At 52.0% G+C, this 16,153-nt stretch overlaps 1 protein-coding gene across 10 annotated transcripts in view; it reads right to left on the bottom strand.

Annotated features, from left to right (window-relative positions):
- Nucleotides 1-16,153, bottom strand: part of MEGF11 (multiple EGF like domains 11) — a 197,641-nt gene that overhangs the window by 126,971 nt on the left and 54,517 nt on the right. The gene's annotated exons all lie outside the window — the stretch shown is intronic.

Raw genomic sequence — 16,153 nt, 5'->3', positions numbered from 1 at the left:
TCCAGTAGCACCAGCTTCCTTCTGGGAGCTTGCCATATATGCAGAATTTAGGGTGGCACATTAGAGCCCCAGCCTCAGTTGCTGAACGGGAAGCTACATTAGAACTTCCTGGGTACATTGTGCTGCAGTAAGCAACAGATCTCCCTTGTTAATATCTCACCCAGTTTTCCCAATCCCTTGGAAGATTCTGGGCCAGGGGAGAAGAGGGAACAGTTGTAGAAAGAGTCAAGTGGGAAGAAAGCATGATGTAACCTCCCAGGCCTCATTTTTCCAGTCTGTAAAATGGGAGGTCAAATTATCTCCACTACAGATTGTTTTTTTTATTATTATTCATTTATTACATTGTATTATGTGACACAGTTACATAGATACTGGGATTCCCCCTCCCCCTCCCCACACCCTCTTCCCATGGTGGATTACTCCACCTTGTTGCATAACCATAGTTCAAGTTCAGTCGAGATTCCCTCCCTGCAAGCATATACAAAACATAGACTCTGGCATCCTATAGGCCAGTCAAGTTCTTCAGCTTCTTAGGGAGACCCTGACTACAGATTGTTTTGAAAGCATATAAATGAGGGCACTTCAAAAAGTTGTGGAAAGACAGAATTACAAGTTTAATTTTTGTTGCACAAACTTATTTTTTTAAATATTTATTGGGGTCCAGCATGGTGCCACTGGTGATGCTGGCATCCTATCCTGGCTGCAGGTTGGAGACATGGCTGACCTGTTTCCAGTCTGGCCTCCTGCTAATGCACTTGGGAAGTCCGCAGAAGACGGCTCAAATGCTTGGGTCCCTGCCACCTGTGTGGGAGATCTGGATGGAGTTTCAGGCTCCTAGTTTCAGCCTGGCCCAACCCCTTACTGTTGCAGTCATTTAGGGAATGAGCGAGCAAATGGATAAATGCTCTCTCTCTCTCTTCCTCTTTTTCTTTTCTTCTTCTTCTTTTAAAAGATTTATTTTTTAAATTTTTATTACAAAGTCAGATACACAGAGAGGAGGAGAGACAGAGAGGAAGATCTTCTGTCCAATGATTCACTCCCCAAGTGACTGCAACAGCCGGTGCTGTGCCAGTCCGGAGCCAGGAACCAGGAACTTCCTCCGGGTCTCCCACATGGGTGCAGGGTCCCAGGGTGTTGGGCCATCCTTGACTGCCTTCCCAGGCCACAAGCAGGGAGCTGGATGAGAAGTGGAGCCACCGGGATAAGAACCGGCGCCTATATGGGACCCCGGCGTTCAAGGTGGTGACTTTAGCCACTAGGCCACGCCGCCAGGCCCCTCTTTTTTTTTTTTTAAGATTTATTTATTTGTCTGAAAGACAAAATGACAGAGAGAGAGGAAGATGCAGCAACAGCTGGGGCTGACTCAGGGCAAAGTCTGGATCTCCATCCAGGTCTCCCACGTGGGCAGCAGGGACCCAGGCACCTAAACCATCAGCAGCTGTCTCCCAGGGTACATGGCAACAGGAAGCTGGCTCCAGGGTTGGAGCCGGACCTGGAGCCCCAGGGCTGCACGGGGACAGGATGTGGACAGCCCAGGCAGTAACTCATTGGCTCTGCTAAACAATGCAGTCGCCGGCTCAGTACTGACACTTTGGCAGGTGCTCAATGGACCCCAAGTTCCCTGCCCACAGGAACCCAATATACCCACGAAGACTGTCCTGCCAGCTCTTGATCATTAATGCTACATCTCTAACTTCCAACTGGGCAAAGCAGTCTCGTTTTACAAGATGAGAGGAAACCCAAACCTGAACAGCAAGCAGGAACCCTCTGTGGTGCAAGGCTGCAGTGCCATTAACAGGAACGTCCGAAGGGCAGGCTACAAGCAGGGGGCTGAAAGCCCAGGACCAGCCTTAGGAAGCAGAGCCCGGCTCTGGGTCTGACCCAGCTGGGAAGTGATTGTGTGGCCTGGGGCCTCCGTGTCCCTATTTAGGGCACAGAAAGCCTTGGACAGAATCTCTTCCAGCACCTCTCTGTGCCCTGTTATTCCCTGACCACTCTGCTGAGAGATGCTGGGAGAAGTGCTCTGCAAGCCGCATGCGGACTTTTCTCGCTGGGAAAATTAATTCAGTCCTCAATGTTGCAGTCTATAAATTACTGGCCAATCTGTTTCAGAAATATTAAGGGAACATTTATAAATTGCCCCTTCCATTCAATGCTGCAAAAGAAAAATCTTGAGGGCCTTCAGATGTTTATCTTACTTAAAGCTGCAGCAAGAATCAATCTCCCCCAAGGTTCCACTGCAGAGAGAGTCACTCTGGGGGGGGGGGGGGGGGTGAGGGGGTTGGTGCTCCCTTCCTGTGCCCTTCCTCCTCAGCTACTTTGGAAGATGCTCTCCCAGATTCAAACCAGAGACTTACAGCATTGGGGACAGGTTAAGGAAGGATGCTGACCAGTGAGAGGCCACTGGGGCCAGCAGGAACTCCCTGGATCAACTCTCCTGGGGCAGAGAAGGATGGGTGGGGGCTGGCTGAGGGACCCCAAGAACAGGACCAGGGAAGTTAAGCTGTCTCCTGCCATAATTGATTTTGACAGCATAACAAGTTAATTCGTCACTGTTTTGCAGCTGATTTAAGAATTCATTGGTAAGCGGGGTCCCACAGGACAGCTTGTAATCGCTTGTAAGCTCCGATTAGGTGTCCCGGTTAAACACTGCTGATCTCAGGTAGAGCTGGACACCCACCAGTGACTACAAATGCACCGCTTTCACCTTTTCTATTACATCAAGGACACCGTCTGCCTGCAGGTGACGAAAGCAGATGAAGGCCAAGTTCCAGGTACTGTACTTACAGAGTGATCCTGCTAATTGGAAAAAGTTGTAGCTGCCATAATTACAGAATGATCCCGTTAACTGAGAATCCTTCTAAGGGAGGGACAAGACAGTAGCCAAAGGCCCCACTCCTTGGATCCAAGCTTCTTTTCCTCTCCATTCTTAGGGCAACATTTAGCTTCACCAGTATGTCATCATGGGAAATGGCATACAATCGGATAAAACGGCTTTTCAGGACCCAGCTCCTTGAGTAGAATTAATACTTAAATCAAACCCCCTCTCTGCAGGGTCTTCCCAATATTTTATGATGATAGTTTATCAGGAGCAGTTATGGTAATATCGGGCCATAAAGACGGTGTCAGGTGGCAGCTTTATTTCCCAGGAGTTAAGCATTAATTGCCACACCAAAGGAATATAAAAATGACACGGGGAACAAATACTCCAGCCTTCTGCAAAGTGAAAAGAATCCATTGACATCAGCATCTCCACAATAGAGTGCATGAGGAGGCTTAATTAAAACGCACCTTGATTCACTGAGCTGTTTCCCTGCTCAGCAGTGTCAAAGAAATGGGCTATGTCCCTTTGCCACAGGCTACTGGGCCGCAGGCTCTTGCTGCACCCCACCGGCCCCTCATCAACACCCTCCACAATGTAACAGGCGGCCAGCATAAACTGGATCAGGTCAGAATGTAGCTGTGCAAAAGGCAACTGCCAGTTTGCCTAAGAGCCCTAAAATGTTTTAACTGCTGCTTCAATCAAACCTGCAAGTTTGAAATGTAGTGCTAAGCATGCTTCTTCAAGAAGCTGTTTTCTTTCCACCCCCAGAACCAATAAATCCAAAAGGCCTACTTAGGCAAACCCAAGCGCTGAGCTGAGGAAGCAGTTTCAGGTGCTGCTGAAGATATCCCTCAGCAGGGGGGCGGAGGGGGGGGCATGGAGGCCCTTCCTGGGCATCCCCAACCCTGGTTTGGGGAGACCAAGGGTTGGGAGGAGGAGCCCAAGTCGGGCTGCAGGCTCCAGAGCCACGCCACCCTGGTTTTTACAAGGGTATTACAACAAGCCTACAGGAAGTGCATAGGATGCCAAAACTTAATGTGCCAAAAGACACTGATCTCTCCATTTCATTTCTCCAGTGTCCTTGAGGCTTTGCCCGGGTCTCCCTTCCACAGCAGCTGAGGTCATAAAGAAGGGACAGGAAGTGTCCCTGGGTACCTCGGTCATGGTCTCTCCATGCAGGGTCAGAGGTTACTTCCCTCCTGTCCCCTCCCTCCAGGACACCTCCCAGCTGCATTCCAGGACTAGGAGATAGTGCTGCTGCTGCCTTTGACTTCACACAGAGCTGCCAACCACTCAGCTGGGGCACACGCTGAAACATTTCCACATTTGTTGGTAAAACAGCCATTGCCCTGAGCCCTGGGGATGCTTTTTCCCTGAGCCCCAGCACCCCTGTCCCGACATCAGCCTCCTCACAGGACCCCCACCCACTCAGCAAAGGCTTAGCCCCTTGGGTTAGCAGGTCCCTAGCCCTCATCACACCCCTGTCCTTTTTCAATATTTGGGAGCACACCCATTTCAGATCCATCTTTCTAAGCCCTTTAAACTCATGGGAGGGCATGGCTTTGTGGTACAGTCACCAGTGCTCCCTTGTGCCTGCCCTTAAGGAAGTCCTTCCTAGCTCTATCCCAAGTGTTTGATGTTGCCACGACATTCCCTGGACCAATCCTGTCAGCCTCAATGGAGTCCTGTTGATCCCTGTTGGGGAAGCAGTCCCTTTCTCATCCCCCACTAAGGTCACATGATACTAAATGGGCTCTAGTGGCCCCGGGGCAGGAGGAACATGGGCTCATCATTCACCTGATCCAGCAGAATTCCTCTCTACCCACTCTTGGAGACCCTGCAGCCCCAGTAAACCACATGCGCCATGTGCATGCTGGGGAGCAGGGAGGCAGGATGCGGGGTGTAGGGGGAGAGAGCAGTGACCCAGGTTCCTGGGCTCAGGGTGGGACTGGACTAGACCCTAATGCCCAGGAGTTCCTGGTCCTCAGGGTCCTCCAGTATGCTGGACTCTGCATGTGCCATGGAGTGGCTCCTTCCAGAAGCAGCCAGGCTCCCAAGCAGGGAGCTAATATGCTGAGTTATTTACCTAATTATAGTAAAACAAACGAGTGCAAACAAAGATGAATCCACTAGCTTGTTCAGAAAAACACACACGGCTCTGTGCATCAGGCTCTTGGGAAGGCTGGGCAGCTGGGAGGGACTCAGCAGAGACACAAGGGACAGACTCAAGCATGGGACAGGGTCAGTGACACAGGCAGCAAGGACAGAGGGCTAAAGGATAGGAAATCAGAGGGATTTGGAAAGAGGTCAGAAGAACAAGGGATAGGACAGATGTTAAAGACTCAGGACAGCAACATCTACTCAGGAAAGGGACAGAGCGGATGGGCAGAAGCCCGAGGCCAGGGAACCAAGGTCAATGCCAAAACCCCTTCCAGGTCTCCAGGTCCTCTCCCATTCCAGTCTGTCCTTGTCCTGGAAGAGCCATCTCAAAGCCCAGTGCACCTGTTGCCTTGGCAGAGTATCCTGAAGCTCAGTACACCTGCTTCTCCAATCCCGCCTACCACTGAAGACCTCAGCACCCTGCCTCTGGGCCTTCACTTGGACAGACCTCCACCACACTCAGCCCTCCTGTGTCCACATCACCTACTATGGCTGCACTCCTCCACCTGGGAGGCAGAGCCTGCCCCTCCCCACCCCCTAGCACTCTGTATACCAGCAGTTCTGATGTTGGAGGGACCTGGCCCTCCCTTTGGATGTTGAGTCCCCCAAGGTCCCTGGTGCCCTGGCAGTAAAGGTTTGTGAACTTGAACTGCACATGACTTAAGACTGAGGAATCATGAAACAGAGATGGACACAGATCTGGGGAGATGAGGCCCAAAGGGGTAGACACAGCAATTCCTGTGAGGCCAGTTCCACCCCCCTCTACAGCTTGGTAGACAAGGTTACCTTGGTTGGTACCCTAAACTAATGACACTGACTCCTGGCCATCCTCAGAGAATCAAGGGCTGGACTGGGGTCTAGAGGGGCAGGGGGTCTCAGCCAGGACCAGGGCAGCTATGCAGTTGGAGAGCCCAGGAAGTGAGGAGCTGGCTACAAAGCCCGGCGCCTCAGCAAGCATGAATGGATGGGAATTACAGGTGCCTTGTTGAAGAACTGGGACTGCTGCTCTCTCCCCACCACCTCAACCCTAGGGTCCCTCTGGGTTGGGGCCAATGGGAGAAGGCCCTGATCCTGCTCAGAGAGCCAGGGAAAATGGAGATCTTCCCCCTTTCTGTCAGTTTTCCAGACTTGGAGACTGAAGCCCAGGGAGGTGCTGGGGGGTCATTACAGGTCACCCCTGGCCAGGTAGTTTCCCTAGCTCATTCTCCCTTCCCTAACATGGCTCCACCCCTCCCCTGCATCTGACTCCTCTATTCATTCATGTCCATCTTTCTAGACCATGGGGTGTCAGGAAGACACTGGGGTGGGTGCAAGGAGACCCTTCAGGTTCACAGCAAGTGGTCAGTAGAATGACCACAGGGGTCAGCCAATCCTGGGGTTGGAAGCAGGGGTCACAGTACTGTATGGTGGGGTCTCGTGGTCCGCAAGGGACCAAATGCCACCCTCACAAGGACTAAGGCCCCAAGGCAGGCAGGATGTGGCCATCACACTAGGGTAAGTGGGAGGCAGAAGGCAGGAGGTGCAGGGGAGGGGAGGCAGAAACACAACTGAGAGCCAGGGTGTCCCAGGTCTTGCCCTCTGGGCCCAAAGTTTGCATATTCTGCTGAGGTATGTGGCAGCCATGGGAAGCTGCTGGGCAGGCCCACAAGGCCTGAGTCACATGTGCAGCTGGCATGGATGCAGCAGCTACTATGGGTCAGGCACAGCTCCAGGCAGGCCCTGGGTCCCATGCTGAGCTAACAGATGTGCAGCCCTGCCTGCCAGGAGCTGCCCTTTGGCGGGAAGGGACAGAAGGGCAAGCAGAAGGGTGGCTGTGGTAGGGGGCGGTGTCAGCAGCACTGGCAACAGGAGAGGGGCTGAGCTTTTGAGAATACTTCCCTGGGAAGATACTGCTGACAGTTGCCTTACAGAAGGAGTGTGTACTGGACAGACCCCTTATGTGGTACAATCCTCTCCCATCCTGAATGCAGGCTGCAGTTTACAACTTGCTTCTAATTCATACAGGAAGGCAGGGGTGGGGCTACACAAGGGAGCCCTTGGCTGGCAGGCACCAGAGAGATTTCTTCCCCTGCAGGTTTCAAGTCAGTGTCCTGGTCATTGGAAGCACGATGAGGAGAGACAGCCTCAGGACCAAAAACCGCAGGTGGCCTCAAGGAGTAGAAATCGGCCCCCAGCGGAAAGCCTGCAGGAGCAGTGGCCTCCGTATAGCCACCAGAGAAGGATGTTGTGAGGTTGAATGACAATGATGAAAAGACAGGTTTTTGTGATTGATAGATATTTTGGCTAAACCAGTCCTTTGAATTACAGGAAAGCCATTTCCAGATATGAATTTTTAAAATATAATCTGTAAAAACATCTAACCCAGACATAAATTTTCAGAACAATTAAGGTGTCTCTTGAAGCCATGACTTCGGCCCCAAACCAGATCGCAAGCTCTTGGTGGCATTTGATGCCTCTACTATGTGCATGCTTGGCCTGTGCCTGGGGCTGCCACCATTCCCTCCATTGAGGCTTTCTGCTTGGGCAAGAGGGCCCTGTGAGGCTTGGCTGGGAGACACCAGCCCCCCAGACTTGGACTATTATTGGCCTGCAAGCTCTCCACTCTTGAGAGTTCTCCTGCAGACTTTGCAGCAGTCTGATGAACATCCACAGTGGGAAGGGATCAAAGCAGGATGGCAAATGTTTCTCAAGAGCCCACTGTGCACGTGCCAACTTCTCATTACTACAACTACGAAAGAAGACTTACAGGGGCTTGGGGTTTTAGAGGTTCACAGAATAAGGTCAGACGGCCCCACTGCTCTAGGGTCAGATGGAAGGCAGGGTATATGCAGAGAAAGGCTCCACAGTGGGCCCAGAAGCTCAGGGAAAGGGAACCAGGCCAGTTGTGACTTGGTCCAGGTCCCATCCAGCTACTCCAGCCCAGTCACCTCTCAAAGCAGCTCCCCAATGATGCCATAATCACATCAAGCCTGTGCCTCCCCTTGAACATCACTAACTCATAACTTTGGGGTTCCATGACTGCAGGAGTTTGGGAGCCAATCGTGCTCCAAACTGCAATGCACCATTGGTCAGCTGCTCAAGGGAAGCACATGGTTGGAGGTGGCTGCAGTTTTTCCTTAGGAAGAAATGAACTCAGGAAAGTCTAGCAACAGGTTCAAGGTCCACAGGCCCTGTAAGTTCTGTAACTGAGATCTGAACCCCAACTCTGAGCTGTGCTCAGAATCTACCCCCACACCTGCCACTTGGCACTTGGGTGAGTTAGCATTGCCAGCACTTGAAGCAGCCCCAATCCCCATCACATGGCCCACTTTCTCCAGGGAATAGCCCGTATAACAGAATTTGAGGACAACTCCTGAGTTAGGAGTGACTTGAGCATGTTGGGGATAATGAACTGCTATATGTTTTTAAAATATATTTGGGACATAGATGAACAGAGACAGAGCATCCATCATTGGTTCACTCCTAGAAGGCCTGCAACTTGGGCTGGACCAGGGCTTGGAGCCAGGAGCTGGCAACTCCATTTAAGTCTCCTGTAAATGTGGCAGGAAATCAGTTCTGAGCCATCACTGCTACCTCCTAGGGTCTGCACTGGCGAGAATCCAGAGTCAGGAGCTGAGACTCAAACAGAGGCACTCCAGTGAGAGAGGTGGGTATCTGAGCTGCTAGGCTCAACCTGCTTCTAAATGTTCTTTAAGGCACTGACTCCATTGTCTTAGATGCAGGGCTTTACCTATTCCACCAGACAACTCTGTAGCCTGCAGCCTGGGGCTCTTGCACCCTAACCAGAGCATTTGGTTTTCCTGCATGAGGCTCTGGACCCCTCCACCAGGTCCCACCTACTAGGCCCCACCTCCAAGCACCCCTGTTCTCTGCAGACCCAGTAGGTGTCAAGGGCTCAGTCATGGCCCACCGAGGCCAATAGCAAAGCAAACAACATCACCATGGGAGAGGCAGGAGGGCATCCCTGCCTCAGAGCACCCCCAATGCACACAGCACCTCATGTGTTTTGACAACTGTCAGAAATCAGATGGAAAAGTAAAACTTTGCAACATACAAAATAAACTGGGACTTAAGGGATCGAAGCTGTGAGTCTATTCATTTCAAGAAGGTGGGGTAATACAAAAAAGGTTTATCCCCAGGATCTATGCTGAAAGCAAAGAGGACGACAGTGGCAAATGCCTGCTCAGGCCAGGTGGCCAAGTCAGGCTGCATCCAGGTCCACACTGTGGTTGGGGATTAAACAACCCAACTGCCAGTGATGATTCCCTTGTGGAAACTCAGTGGGCTCCCCTGTGGGCCAGCCCAGAGCAGGGGCCCCCTTGGGCAGGTACGGTAGGTGCTGAGGTGCCCTGAAGTCCAGCCCCTCATCAAACATCTTCAGGTCCCTGAGGACACTGCTAGGTGTGGCTCGATGGCTACCCATTGCACTTTGAATTACTGATTACGACTCCTGCTTAGGGACTTGAATGTGAGGTCCCTCCTGCCCCCCGCTGGTCCCCCATTGATTTCCCTGTCATTTCCATGGGGCAAACACCAAGCTCTTCCCCTGACTTTTCACTGTTGAGGTTTCTTGAGGAGAACACGGTGATGTGCGGGAGCAGCCAGGGTTCCCTTCATCTTCTGAGGACTGTTAGTAGCCCTCCATCAGGGGCAGGGGCACAGAACATCAGGGAGCAGGTTGTCCTGGCAGCCTGCAAGGAGCTGCCCCTGCTCCCTGCAATCCCAGGCTCACAGAACTGGAGGGCTAAAAGCCAGCTTATCTACTTCCTATATTCAATGGCTCCACGGGGCTTGGCCACAGCCTTAGAAACTTCCAGAACTTCCAAGGAAGAGGAGCCAGTCCTAGTGAAAGATGGCAAGAGGGATCCAGAGCATTTCCCAAAGATCAGAGGCAGAGGAGAGAGGAGGGAGTGACGTGCCAGAGCCTGGGGTCCAGCAGGTGTGTATCCCAGGGTCCCAGAAACAATCTTAGAGCCCCTCTTCTCTTCCCCTTCCGGCCTCTCACCACCCCCAGGTTGGGTTTGCAGCTTTAATAGGAACTCCAGAAGGAATCAACAGGAATTTTAGATTTGTAGGTATTCATTCCATCAGCATAGATAAGCACAATTGAACTGAGCACGGAGCTGCCTTCTCTGGCATCTGGGGTAGCCTATAACCTGCCATCCTCTGGCCTGAGGCTTGTGGTGGAATCATCTAATCCAAGTCCACTGCCATGCTCCCCCTGGCCTCCAAGTACAGACACTGTCTGGTTCACCGGCAACCATCTGGCGAGGCTCTGCCATCCTCGTGCCATCTGGATGGCATCTCCCTGGCATCCCCCCACCCCAGCTCTGCCCCCCCACCTGAGGCTGAGGTTGCACAGACATGAACCACCCCTTCCTGAAAGGGGCAGCAGCTCTGGCAATGTCCAGCAAGGAGGATGGCATGCAGGCCCCCAGGACAGAGCCACACCTCATGGTGATCCCAGGATGGGTGTGTGTACATGAGGGTAGACAGAGGTCACGGCTGGAGCCAGCCTGCCTGCCACCCAGCTGAGCCAGCTTGGGATCCTTGTGGGATTCAATCTGCTCCCCTCTAAAATGGGGTGAGACTGATGAACTGATGGATGAATTAATTGATAAAGTGGAGCTGTTGGGTACACAATGCTGTTACTTAGACTCTGGGGGAGTTTGGCTGGATGGATATATCAAGCTTTGCCACAGTCTGTTTGATCACATCTCAGAGCAGCTCTCAGGCCTGGTGATGTGGCTATTCCTTCTATGGAGACCACCAACAGTGGAATGCTCAACATGTTGGTGAAGCGCGCTCCCGTCCACTGCCTGCACCTGTCCCCTTGTCATAGAACTGCAATGCCCCCATCTTACAGATGGAAAGTCCAAGGCCCAGATTAACATAGGACTTGCTGGGGAGTCTGGCAGCTGCTCCAGGATGCTTGAAAGGGCCAGCACCCAGCTCTCCCGGCTGCACCCCCCAACACTCTTGCCCCTCCCTCTGCTGTAACAGGTGACCCACAGGACATGGAACACTCATACCCAAAGCAGCTCCTTTCCTGCAGTGGGGGAGGGGGAAGTCAGTCAAATAGCCCTTTATGGCTCCCATCACAGGGCTAACAAAAGTCTCTACAGCGGTGACTGGAAGCAGATTAATGTCTCCATGGCCCTAATGCTCCTCCAGCCCCCGTGCCTGTCAGGTCATTACTGGCTATTTTATAGCCACAAGGCTCTTTTCCAGTTGCTAAACGGTTTGCATGACAAAGAGGCTGCAGGACTAAGCAGAGAAGGTGCTTCTCCTCCCCTCTCTGGCAGGGACAGCTGGGACAGCTCCCACATCCCACATCCTGCTACAGAGTGGACAAGCTTGTGTACCATGAACAGCCTGAGCCCTGTTCACCCTGAGTCTGAACCAGGTCAAGCCCACCGCTTGCCAGTGGCAAGATGTTTCACTTCCCCAAGTCTCACCTTGCCCATTTGTGACACGGAAGCTATAGGGGTTTGGGGGGGTCTTGTGAGGCTGGAGCCTGTCAACTCCTGGGAAGCACCTAGCAGGTGCTTAGTGGTCAGCCAAAAGGAACTCTTCAAGAGACACTCCTGTGTATTGTGTGGCGCTGAGCAGAATTTCCGATGTCTGCCTAGGGAGAGATCAGCTGTGTCCTTGCCATCTGCAACAACCCTGTCTCCAGACACTACTTGGTGGGCACACCTCTCCAGCTCTCACGAAAAACCACTCAGTCTAATGAAATCTAACATCCTCACCTGGACAGTGAGGACAGAGGCCCAGAGAGGGACAGGCGCTTGCCTGAAGATACACAGTAAGTTAGTGGCCATGCCAGGTGTCATGATTCTCAGCCAGGGCTCCTTCTACTTGACCTTGTCTTAAACAGGTCATTGTGTCAGAGCCCTTGCTCCCAGGGCATGGTTATGGACTCCAACAGGAAGAAGCCAGGTGATTGCTTCTGTCTTGTTCTACAACCACCATAAGCAGAGGTGTCATCTATAATGTGGGTATTTGCCATGAGAGAGACTGAATGGCCAGTTGTGCAAGGTCTCCTGTCCTGGTGACAGTGCATGGACACAGCCACCTCTGGGCAGTCCCAGGTGAAGGACAGGGCTGATCAGCCCTTCATTCACCAGCACGGATACCTGCTGTGAGCCAGGGACTCAGCTGGCTGAATTACCAGTGTGTGCCAGAGGCCTTGGGTATTGGGCTCTTGGGGTCAAACCACCCAGGCTGAGTCCTGCTTCTGCCAGCTCTTAAATCTCAGACCCAGCCCCATGTCAGTGAGATAGGAGGTGGAACAGTGCTGACTTAAATACCAAGGTCCCTAATCCTACAAGGCTAGTCCTGAATTCAGGAAAAGAGTCGGAGAGGAAGATGTAACAAAAAGTGATTCATCTAGGGCTCGGCAACATGGCCTAGTGGCTAAGGTCCTCGCCTTGATCCCATATGACTGCTGGTTCTAATCCCGGCAGCTCCACTTCCTCTCTATCTATCCTCCTCTCAGTATATCTGACTTTGTAATAAAAATAAAATAAATCTTTTTTTAAAAAAAAGTGATTCATCTAAAACTTCACCTGTGACTTGTCTCTGCTTCTGATGTTGGACATTGATTTGGACAGGTAACTGGTGCACCTGCCATTAGCAGCCTTAGATAAGGGCTAAGGGGTCAGCCATGAGGACTCAATGAACATTTAAAGCATCATTCATCGAACACTTTGTCCAGGCACCACCCACACTTTAAGTGCAGTTCCTTATTTGGCCCACACAACCACCCCTTAAAGAAGGGTCTGCTATCACCCCTATTTCATAAGAGAGAAAACCATGGCACACAGAGGTCACATAGCTTGTCCAAGGCCACATCACCCAGACCATGGGGAAGCCTGGGCAGGAATAAGTCTGCTTTGTAGAATCCATGGTCATATCCTTCCCAGGGTCAACAGCCCAGGCTGCTGTGGCCATCATAGTTAGTGCTGCCTAATCATCAGGTGATGAGAGGGGCCGTGGTCCTGCCTTTATAGCAATTACTATTCTTCATGAAGAGAAAAACATGGGGCAAAAAATAAGTGCTACTCTTCTAAGCTAGTGATTAGCAGAATTCTTCTGTCTAAGGACACATAATACAATATTTTCTGCCTTTTTGAGCAAGATAATCTCTGTTGCCACACACAACTCCACTCCTGTAGTGAGGAAGCAATTGAAGATCATCCAGAAATAGACACAGTTTTGTCCCAATAAAACTTTATTTGCACAGACTTGGCCTTGGAGTGCTGACCACCTTTCTAACAGATTAGCCTGGACTTCAGCCATTAATGTACCTTGGTGGGGCACTGAGTGTGTTATGTGACAACTAGGCTGGCTTTAGCAGGAGAGGGAGAACATTGGGTGCTGTAGGATTGTCAGGAATCAAAGCAAAATCACACCAACAGCTGGATGGTGGGACCCTGGGCCCTGGAAGTGGGGGATCTGTGAGACTACCACACCCTACATCTCTGCAGAGTCCAAGCTAACCCTGTGCTACCGTGAATATCTGCTTACACAGAAATGCTCTTACCAAACCTCAGCTCTCAGCTCCTTCTTCTAAGAACAACTTGCAAGGCTGTCAGGAGACGGAAATGGGTCCAGGGCGTGAACACACAGCCTGGAAGCCACCTGCACCATGCTGATGCTTAATGATATTCCACCTGCTTTTCTACAGTCTGGGGGTGATGAGCAGTTACAGAAACCAAAGGACACAGGAGGATGTTGAAAAGAGAGGTATAAGATTGAGCTAGAACAATGCACACACCCCACCCTCCAAGAGTGAGGGGAAGACAGCTGTTGCTCCTTGCAGGGGTGGTTCATTTGGCTTGGTGCCACTCAGCTCCATATTTTTCATTCTAATCTGTGCCTGTTCTGTGCAAGATACTGTCTGGAAATAAGGGGTTGGGGATAAAAGCTCCAGCCAAGATTCGCTTAGAGAACTATCCCTTCTCTCCACACTGCGACCTCCTGTCCTGCACCTAGGTGCAGGATTCCACCTACCCTCAATGTCTCCAGGCTCTGGTTGATTCATATGCATAAATTTCAAAATTTTCTTACCAGGGGAAAGTGGTTAAGATGTGCCTAGTGGTTAAGATGCTGGCCCCTTACACCAGAATGCTTGGGTTTCAATGTCTAGATCTAACTCATGGCTGCAGCTCCATACCCTGGGAGGCAGATGGGATAGCCCAAGTCACTGAGTGCTTGCCGTCCACATGCGATACTTGGATTGAGTTCCTGGCCTCTGGATTCAACCCAGCATGGTCTTTGGGGAGAAGATCCAGAGGATGTAAGATCTCTCTCTCTCTCTGATCCTACAAACAAACTCATCCTTTTTAGAGCCCAAATCACTTTCCTTTTCATTCAGCTTCTCCATGAGCCTTACACAGTCCTTGCCCAGCTAGCAGAGCCCATGGTCATTGAGGGAAGGGGACTCTGTCTCCCCAGCAAGTTCAGGGCCAGCTTGTGCATCTTTCAGGCTGCATTTCTCGGTTGTCCCCTGGATGCCCAGGCCGTGACCAATGCTGGGAGCTGAGAGCACACACAAAGACATCGGCCCCACTCATCTTCACCCACCAGATGGAAATCATATTGATTGCTCAAAGAAAGAATGCTGCTTATGGCAATGGTAGGCCCACCCCACCACCCTGCAAATCCCCTCTGACAGGCCCTGAAGTCTCACTGGGGCATCTGTCACGTCCCATGACCCATGCTGTCTGGGATGTGGGTTCCCAGGCAAGGTGCCATCCCACAGTGATTGGAGAACAAGGGCAAGCCCAACCATTTTATTTGGCAGCAGTGGCCCAGAAAAACAAGCCACGCCTACCACTTGCTCAACTACCAAACATTACAGGCAAGCTGAGCCCAGCTCCTTGCCTTGAATGCCTCTGCAGAGGCAGTCCCCAGCACATGACTCCTTCCTGTATCCCCCATCCCTGCCCTGTCCCTGGGAGCCCTTCCTGGCTTGTTCTAGCTGGCAAGGACCAACAGGAGTTCTCAGTCTCCAGCCTCTACCACTTGCCTGTACTGTTTTGTAGGGTGAAAGGTTACATCTGCTCTACCAAAGGCCACTGTGTGTGCATCTACACATTCCCCGGCATAGCATGTCAGCGCCCAGCTCTCAGTTCTAATGTCCGCTCCCCATGGAGGGCGAACTCAATTCCCCCCTCTCCCCAGGCACTCCAACCTGCTGCTCTGTTCTATTACCCAACATCTGAAGTTGTTATGGTCATTGGCATGTGTGTTGACAGTTCTCTCACAAAATAGAAGCTACTGGAAGGGGCACCCTTCCGCTGTCCTGCCTAATGCAAGTAGCAGGTGGTGAGTGAGTGCAAACAGGGTAGGGAATCCATTCGCCAGCACCTTCTTTCCCTTGCAAAGTGCTCACCGCCTGAGTCTCTCCCAGAGCAGCCTCTGCAGGGCTGACACCACCAGCACCCTCGTGCCAGCTGCAGGTGCCTAGAGAGGCCGCCTGGCTTGCCCACGGGTGGTCCTGGGTCCCCGTCTTCCCAACAAACTTCCTCTCTCCAGGTCCTCTGCCTTCCCTTGCCCCGTGGGTCCCTTGATTTAAAGGTGGTGACTTCTTCCCTGGAAACAGCAGAGCCTTAATAAGAAATCGGCCCAGGCTGATGGATGGCAGGAAGTTGGCACCAGCCTCAAGGTCAGAAGGAGTTATTTTAAACTCTTCAGATTTACTAGGAGGGGAGCGAGTCAGAGCAGGATTTAGGGGCTTGCCTCCTAGCAAGACATGTGGCCATGTCCCCAAGCGATCTTCAACAGACTCTTCCTGTGCAGTGGGCCCCCACCCCCGCTGCTGCCCTGCCACCTGGAGATGGATGGCGAGGCTGCTGGTGGGGGGAATTTACTGGGGACTTGGCTTGTAAATCTCAAGTGTGGGGATTAGGGCAGAACCTTGCCCCCCTTCTTCCTTGCAGGGGCCCTGGTCTGAGGACAGGTGCTGGATTGGGCTGCCCTGGGAGGCTATGCTCTGCCCCAGCAGCCAGCCTGCCTCCGATCTCTCCCTCAGTATTAGACTCATTTATCTGCTGCGTTTATCTCATCTCCCCTTGGGCACTGCTGTCCAGGGAGCCTTTGGGCAGCTTAGCTACTGTTGTCTCACTTTGGACTCCTGAGCTGCCTCGTTGTCATCTCCCC

Source organism: Ochotona princeps, chromosome 6 (genome assembly GCF_030435755.1).
Source record: "Ochotona princeps isolate mOchPri1 chromosome 6, mOchPri1.hap1, whole genome shotgun sequence".
NCBI lineage: Eukaryota > Metazoa > Chordata > Mammalia > Lagomorpha > Ochotonidae > Ochotona > Ochotona princeps.
The sequence above is the reverse complement of the archived record's forward strand: the minus strand, read 5'-3'. Positions and strand labels throughout refer to the sequence as shown.